This window comes from Sorex araneus, chromosome 3, assembly GCF_027595985.1.
Source record: "Sorex araneus isolate mSorAra2 chromosome 3, mSorAra2.pri, whole genome shotgun sequence".
NCBI lineage: Eukaryota > Metazoa > Chordata > Mammalia > Eulipotyphla > Soricidae > Sorex > Sorex araneus.
In genome coordinates this window covers 59,196,039-59,205,339 of record NC_073304.1, presented here as the reverse complement: position 1 = coordinate 59,205,339, position 9,301 = coordinate 59,196,039, and the positions used below count along the sequence as shown (strand labels likewise).

Sequence of the window (9,301 nt, the reverse complement as noted above, 5' to 3'; positions counted from 1 at the left end):
CTACTGAGTTTTCTTTGGTTTGTTGTGAGCAATTGTAGAAAAGAATTTAAGAAAAGAGACAAATAAAGTAATATATGTTTATTTGGGAAGTACAAGGGGTCCAAAAAAAGTTAAGAAACCAGAGTAATAGTACAGAAGGTAAGGCACTTGTCTTGTGTTATTGGGCTCAATCCTCAAACCACATACAGTTCCCCAAGCATTGTCAGGATTTCTGAGTACAGAACCAGAAGTAACAGCCCTGAACACTGCAGGTGTGGCCCAAAAGAGAGAGAAGAATATTACATGCTCAAGAGAGAATATTGGCTTCCCAGAATGGAGAGGAAAGTATACATCTTAAAGGAGATGTGAGGGTGAATCCCCATGATGGACAGTGCACACCATAAAGTAAAAGAAAGGAATTATACAACTTAGGCATAGGTGAAGAAACATCCAGGATGGGGAAATACATATCTTTCTCTCTGCAAAGTTCATTTTTGTATCATTTTCCCAAACTGTCCCCCAAAGTCCGCTTTAAGTGTGCTGCCAAGTGAGCTTAAAACTGTTGATGGTTTCCTTTGATATTCTTAGGAGGGTATTTCTGACATGGAAACTCCATTACCAGGGTTTCCAGCTGATGCTCTGGGCCGAAATTCTGTATCTCAAAGGTTTTCCAGGGTCCTCGGATGGGTACTTTATTTTAAAAGCTTTATGCCTTTGAGCTGGTTTTGCTTAGCAACGCAGACCAAATTACTGAAATCCTATGACTGCCTGCCTGCAAAAATTATAACCCAATATAATCATTATTTATTTTTTCAGGCTCAAATTGATATAGATTTGGACAAGGGCAACTTTCTACAGCTGGTGAACCAAAAAGTTATAGGTACATTTTTTCCCTAGCTTCAGCAACCCTAGAGTTATCTATTTGTCCTAGTCCTATTATCTCTGTTTAATGAAGGACTAACGCTTAAATGTCAACCGTTGTGTATAGTATGCTTTACTGCTGCTGTTATTTTACTATTTCTAGGCCTTCTTAGTGGACAGAGAAAGGAAAATTTTGCAAGCATATATAACATACACACGTGAATATATGCATAAGAACATCTATCATATGTTATAGATACATTCATAGCTCTATGTAGTTACCTTCCTGGAGAAACATTAAAATTATTAAGATTCTCCCATATTTTCACTTAATCAATGAAATGCCTGGCTTACATTATCCTCATTATGTTTACTTATTTACTCAATCCCTCAGTCTCCCAACTACAAGGCCACATCTGCTCAGCCCCTCCTTGGATACAACATGGCTGACTGGGCTGCCTGAAGAAAAGCCAGTTTAGTTTTATGTGTGTGTGTGTCAGAGAGAGAGAGAGAAAGAGAGAGGGAGAGAAAGAGATATGAGAGAGAAATAAGAAAATCACATCTTCACAAACCATAAATTGCCTTCCTTACCAATGTATTTTTGTTATGCATGCTTTCAATTTATTATACAAGAGAAATATCAACATATTATATACATATGTGTATGCACACATGATGTATATGTGTAAGTATGTATGTATGTCCCATCACAAGCATACCCTGGATATAGTGAAATGCTATGATTAGAAGTCCTATGTGGTATTCTATCTCTCTTGCTTCAAATGTAGTTCTGAACTTCATTAGTGTATAATTCTGGAAAAACTCTGTCACACAAGTAGTTGAGCAACTTTTATTAAACGGACATATAAGATCTGTTTCTTCTTAGGGAGGCAAAATGATTAGATAATGCAAGAGATGTGTTTAATCGCAGGGTACAGTCACAGGAATCATTTAACTAACATTTAAGGAAGTGGACAATAGGATTGATGCTTTCATTCCTTAAGGATTTTTCTAGAAAAGTAAACTCATCCTTCAGAAGAAAGAAAATTAAAGGAAGACAGTGTGGAATCAAGAATTGCCTCCTTAATCAACCATCTGTGCTATCACACTTCTGAAGTTTTTCACAATTTGAGCAATAGTAACAAAATTTTGGCATTTCCCATGCCATATCAATTCTTCATCGAGAAGTCTAAGATTCTGAAAATAATTTGGTCTAAGTCATAACATAATAGATGTGGAAGTCCATTTTCTCAAAGACCTTATGATTTCTTCCAAATCACATGAGATTGCAGTCCAGTGCTCTGAAAATGATGGAAACTTTTCCCTGTTTGCTTGCGCACTTTTTCCTATTGACAGTCTTCAAACCAAATGCCTGTTTCCAACCACACTGCACTGGAGCCCAAAAAACTAAGTTCCAGAACATTCTTTCCACTTACTAGCAAATGAACATGAACAAGACCCCCTAGCTCTTGGAACAACCCTTCTCCAGCTATAAAATGGAGATGGCACTTTCTCCACTCAAAGGCATTCCTGCAGATCAAAGGAAAGGCAAATAGCGATGTCTGACTTCTATGTGATACTATGGATGTTTAAGGTGCTGCTTTTGTTATTGGCGTTGCTATTACAATTAATACAAAGAGTGTTCCAAAATCTGGCAGAGATGGATTTGACAGTTAACCAGTACATAGTCACTAAAGAATTTGCTCAGTTTCAGCTTGGCTACAACTCATTAGTTTCAATTATTTCCGGAAGATTCATCGTGTAACACACAGAAAAAATCCATTAAGGTATTTGTTCAGCTAAATCATTTTCTAATCCTATGAACAAAATTAAGACTTTGAATAGAGAAAAGTCAGATCTCCATCCGCCTTATAAACTCTCCTTATATCTGAAATAAAGGAAGACCCCAGCTTTGCAGGATCACTTGGTCAGGTGTGGGCAGCGGCAAGAGCCTCAGAGGGTAGGAGTACAGAATGATCTTCCAGCAACAAGCTGTTGATTGCTTCGGCCCTCAGCAGAACAGGGCAGCAGCCAACTACAAATCATTTGCAGTCCATCCAGAAACTGCTGTTCTGAAGGAAGCCGGCAGTTGTGGCACTCGGCAGCCATCAAAGCAGTCTGCCACTGACTGCAGTTCACCAAAGCCAAGAGCAGCATGCCGTGTAGGCTGGGGAAAGGGAGCTGAACACTCCGACAGCAAGGGTATGACCTTTGCAAATCACCCTCTTTTCTGCACTGTTGAGACTTGAGCACTCATGGGGGAACACACACAAAGCACTTGAAATTCTGCGGGAAAGGGCACAGAGGCATGATCAAACTCGCAAGTATTAGCTGTTGTGGTGCCCAAGAACAAACTTTGTAGTTCTTTTTTTTTAACTGATATTTTTAATAATCCCTTTACCCACAAGCAACTCGGAGATGATATTAGGTTTTCTGTGTTTCCAGGAGTTGCTAGGCAACGTTTCTAGGCAGCTGGAGATATTTCCATAGTAAGCAAGTCATGTTCTACCACAAAGGCCATGATTTGAAAAATACATTTTTCATCTAGCATCTATAAACCCAGTGTTTTTAATACTAGGGATCTTTTATCATAGCTAAAATGAGATTCAGCATTTGATAATAGTAACTATGGAGCACTGTAGCATCGGGGCCTGATATAATTCTGCTCTGGGAATATACAGACACCAAAGCATGCATCAGTTTTTTACAGATACCAAAAGTCAAGCATAGTCAACAAAAAAGTCAAAGAAGATTTAATTGGCCTTATTAAAAATAACTAAATAGAAAGGTATTTTTAATAGCTTTTAATTTTATCTCCCCCTCCCCCATCCATTCACCTTTTGCTGCCAGTGCTGTTGCTGAAATGACAGGGGTGTACACATGCCTGGCTGTGGACTTTGCACATTTTTTAAGTTGTGATGCTTGCAAAAGAAGTAACACATTAGACTGTAGTGTTAGACATTTGGCTGCTTTGCTCACTAAGAATTTCTCCAACAACCAAACTTTAAAATGTGCCTGTTAAAGGGAAGGAAAGAAATTGAGAGAGAAAGGAAGAAAATGAGAGGGAACTAATGAGAGAGCAGCGCTCAGGAGCCTCAGGTACATTGGTAAGATGGAAGAGTGGTAGAGGTATATATACAAATCACAGACTCAACAACACTGAAAATAGGAGATCCAAACTACAATCACCAAGCTTTACAATATATCAAGGTGGCAGGCTTAGAGGGTTGGGGGAGGAGGACGGCAGGAAGTTGACACTGATAGGACTGGCACTAGGACATTATATGTCTAAAACCCAACTATCAATAGCTTTGTAAATCATGGTTCCTTAATAACTTTTTTTAATGTAAACTTTTAAAAATGTGCCTGTCAAAGAGGTGACCTGGGGGAAGGGAAGGAACTTGGGAATATTGGTGTGGGGAAATCACACTGGTAGTGGTAGGATTGGTGGTGGAACATATACCTGAAACTCAACTATGAATCACTGTATAAATCACAGTGCCATAATAGTCTAATTTTTTTGTCCTTTGTTGAGTCTCACCCAGCAATGCTCAGGGGTTATTCTTGGCTCTGCACTCAGGAATTATCCTTGTGGTTTTGGGGGACAATATGGGATGCTGGAGATCAAACCTGGGTTGGCCAGGGGCAAGGAAAATGCCCTTACCTACTGTACTATTGTTCTGGCCCCTAAAAATAATTTAATGTAAGAAATTTTAATTTACCAAAGTAACCTAGAGTTTCATTCCTTTTACTATGGTGTTTGCACACATGCTTTCCCAGGAAACACACCCTTTAGTTGTGCTCCTCATACATTTACTAGTTCTAATGATTGCTGGGGTTGCTGGGGAGTTCATACAAGGGCTAACCAGAAGTTACAGTTTACAGACCTGATGCTTGCACATCTTTTAATGGTGCTCACTAAGAGTTGAACCTAACATGTACATGACTATGGTCAGGTTAGATGTTGCCTAACTGTGCTGAGGTTCACAGACAGCAGAGCTGCCAGGATCAAACAAACATCATGGCTGTCAGAAACTTGCTGGGCACGTGTGGTGCCATAGTGATTGAACTTGACTTTGAACTTGCAAGGCAGGCTCTAAATCACTCAGATAGGTTACCAGCCCTTAAGAGCTTTTAGAGATTGCTGCTTTCATTTTTATCTTTAATTTCTATAGGTGAGGCAAATACATGCCACTGCAAAATATGTTTTTGGCAAAAGGTTAGTTTCGTTGAAAGATTGCCAAAGGCAGAACAAATGTACCTTTGAAAGAAATGATCACCTATGCATTATCCTCTTTCTTGAGCCTATACTTACTGTCCCAAAGAAAACCTACCCTAATTATGGGAATTTTAATTGTGTGGCTTTGTTTTACTTTACCTTTCCTTGGAAACCAATTTATCTGGCCTTTTCCTTTCTGTCCCAACCTTTTTCTTAGCTAAGGATCCCAGGCTATTTCCAATCATTATATTATACAAGAAACATATATGTTAGTAATAAATTTCCCCTTATAATTTTTCTTATTAATCAGGCTCAAGCACTTGAGCGATAGCACAGTGGGTAGGGCGTTTGCCTTGCATGTGGCCAGCCTGGGTTCGATTCCTTCATCCCTCTCAGAGAGCCTGGCAAGCTACCGAGAGTATCCCGCCCACACGGCAGAGCCTGGCAAGCTACCCGTGCTGTATTCAATATGCCAAAAACAGTAACAACAAGTCTCACAATGGAGACTTTACTGATGCCTGCTCGAGGCAATTGATGAACAACAGGACTACAGTGCTACAGTGCTACAATCAGGCTCATGCTCATTTGTTTATTTGTTCGGCTTCTGAAGAAGACAGAAATATTCAGGATGATTTCATTTGTGCCCTACATTTCACATTGAAGAGAACCCATTTGTAGTCCTTTCTTTCCCCTTTTTTCTTTATTTTTTTTTTTTTGGTCACAGTGGTGGTGCTCAAGGCTTACTCCTGTCTCTGTGTTCAGAAATCAGCCTTGAAAGGCACCATATATGGTGTTTGTGGCACCATATATGGTGCCAGGGATCAAACCTGGACCAGACGCTTGCAAAGCAACTGCAATACCCACTGTACTGTTTCTCTGCCCCCACCTCCACCCTGACTTCTGAATTGTTATTTTTAGGAATTATAGAATGACTTGTGCTAACATATATTTTAACTGGGGAGGGTCTCTTTTTCATTTAAAATTTTGTGCCAGTGACCTGCACAATTCGCCAAGTTCTAATTCTAATTATTTTTAGTTGGATGCTCATGAATATCCTCAGTGTATAAAATGCTTTAAAAACTGTAAATGTTGAAGGTGCTTGGAGATTTAAAACAATTACAACCAGAAACAATCTACTGCATCTCTGCTGTTAGAGAAAATCAGCTTTAATGATTAACATGTTAATCAATATTGGATGAGATATTACACACTCTACCTCATGGCCAGTTATAAAATTATTTCTCTAGAGTCCCGCAGTGATTCCTAATAAACAGAACCATTTGAAGGGTATGCAGCCTTAACTTTTAAAGCCAAAGTTTTTCCTGATTTAAAAAAGCTAAAGACCTGAGTATGGGGATAGAAAATATAAATGCAGGCAATTAGAGCTGTGTGATAAGTGCCGAATGGAAGCAAATAGTCTCCAAGAAGATCCCTGAAACATACAGAGTTTTTGTGGAAGGTGTGGGATGAGAAGGAGTTTCTCATGGGGAAAGAAAGCACCAAGAGATGGCTGGAACACTAAGAAGGACAGCAGATGGTAGGAAATAAGGGCCCAGACCTGGAATGCAAGCATGCTATTGAAAGAGCTCTGGTATTGATCCACAGCTTAATGATAAGTGTTTTAAGCCATAGCATGTCACATTTAGATTTGCTCTCTGGACTTCATTGCATCCATCTGATGGTGCCACCATAACAAAGGACCACAGCTGGGACAGATTAAACAACAGAAATTTATCTTTTCACAGCTCTGGAAAATAGAAACCTAGGAGAAACGCATCCAGAGTTGGTTTCTTCTGAGACCCTCTAGCCTGCCTTATGGGAAGTCATCTTCTCCCTGTATCTTCATGTGGTCTTTTTGCTCTGTACAAGTCTTGTCCTAATCTCCTCTTATATAAACACCAGTCAGACTTGTTTAGGACCCAACTATACTAGCTATGTCTTTACAGACCTATTTCTTTACAGACTTAAACAAGTTTAGGACCCTTGTTTAGGACCCAACTATACTAGCTATGTCTTTACAGACCTATTTCTAAATCCATTCAAGTTCTCAAGTATTGGGGGTTAAGACTTCAAGGTACAAGAAGACAATTCAGCTCATTATAGTCCCTCACTACACCAGAGGTAGAGACAGATATGGAGAAGACTGTAGGCAGGAAAGAAAACAGGAGAACCTGGAGAATGTGTTCCTAGAGGAGACAATAACGGCACCCAAAATATCTTCAAAACGAAGAAGGTAAGGACTGGAAGTGTCCTTCAGAATTGGGGCTAAGCAAGGTGAGATGACCTTAACAAGTGAAGTGTAGAAATGTGGCGGGCACCAAAGTTCAATTGCACAGTTTACAGACTATCTGGTGCCCAGTGTGGGAAACTCCCAAGTTTACTTATGAAAGGCTGGAGTCAGCTAAAGTAACTAATGGAAGACAGAGACAAGACAATATTTATTTTATCAACAAATAAATCAATTGGAAAAACAAAATTTTGCTCACAGCCAGATTAACTCTTCAAGCTAATGGAGAGATTATATTTTTAGGAATTAATTGATCATCAAATACGTAAAAGATATCAAATGTAGAGTTTGAAGGTTATATTTAAGAGTAATTTGCTTCTGTTTGCTTGCTTTTGGGGGTCACACCCAGCAATGCTCAGGGGTTATTTCTGGCTCTACACTCAAGGATCACTCCTTGTGGTGTTCGGACCAAATGGCATGTTGGAGATGGAGCCTGAGTAGGCCACATGCAAGCAAATGCCTACCTGCTGTACTATCACTCCAGTCCCAAGAGTAATTTGCTGTGTTTTTTTTTAAATTTAGATACTATGGTTTACAATATGATTAAGATTAGGAATACTATGTATCTATTTTAAAGAATTTCTTCAGTGTTATGATTATCAAAAATAATTAAAACTAGGAATAATTCAGGGTTGCTGTGACTTGCATGCGACTGACCTTGGTTTGACCCCTGGTACTGCACATGGTACCCTGAGCTTACCAGGAGTGAGATCCCTGAGCACAAAAACAGAAGTAAGACCTGAGTACAACCCAAGCCCAAAAGCAAAAGAATGAAAAATAACAAAAAATATCACTTAGTGATTATGATTGATTAAGCAGTGTTCTTTTTGGTTTTTGTTTATTTTTTAACAATTTTTTTATTGAATTACTATGAGAGAAACCTTTAGAAAGCTGTTTATGGTTAGGTTTCAGTTGTACAGTGTTCCAACACCCATCCCGTCACCAGTGTACATTTCCTAGTAACAATGTCCCCAGGTTCCCTCCCATCACCCCTTACCCTTGGGCCTGCTTCTATGGCAGCACTTTTCTTCTCTGTCTCTGCCTCGCTGTATCTGTCTCTGTCTCTCTGTCTCTCTTTCCTTTTGGACATTGTGGTTTGTAATATTGATACTGAAATGTTACCAGGAATACCACCTTACCTACTTTTAACACTCAGTTCTTGTCCAGCATGATCATTCCCAGCTATTATTGTCATACTGGTCTCTTCTCTATCCTACCAACCCTCTATCCTATGTACACTTGTGGTTGATTCCAGCCATTGACCAGTCCCCCAGCCCCTTTTTTCCATGGCCACGGATATTAGTCTTCCATTATATATATTTTTATATCCTGTTCGCACGGTGGAGCCTGGCAAGCTACCTGTGGCGTACTTGATATGCCAAAAATAGTAACAATGACTGACAGTCCTCATTCCTCTGACCCTGAAAGAGCCCCCAATATACCATAGGGCTACACTAGCATGTGACAGGGACTAGTGGAGACGTTACTGGCACCCATTTAAGCAAACCGATGAACAACGGGATGACAGTGATACAGTGATATACCACAAACGAATGCAGTCTTTCTATACCCATCCCTCTGTTTCTGACTCATTTCACTCAGCATGATACTCTCCATGTCCATCCATTCATAGGTAAATTTCATGACTTCATTTTCCCGACAGCTGCATAGTATTCCATTGTGTAGATGTGCCATAGTTTCTTTATCCATTCTTCTGTTCTTGGGCACTCAGGTTGTTTCCAGATCCTGGCTATTTTGAATAGTACTGCAATGAATACAGACATGCAGATGGTGTTTCTGCTGTGTGTTTTGAGCCCCCATGCGATGCGATTCAGAGATGACCTCTGGACTAGAGCTGTTACCGACTGGATTCCACGGGATGTCAAAAGACTGCATGGCCACCCACCAATGAGATGGTCAGACTTCTTTGTCAAAACCCTGAATGCACGAATTGA

The 9,301-nt window shown here is 39.8% G+C and overlaps 1 pseudogene; it reads left to right on the top strand.

Annotated features, from left to right (window-relative positions):
* Nucleotides 1-2,813: 2,813 nt before the first annotated feature.
* Nucleotides 2,814-9,301, top strand: part of LOC101547870 (heterogeneous nuclear ribonucleoprotein A1-like 3) — a 108,179-nt pseudogene continuing 101,691 nt past the window's right edge.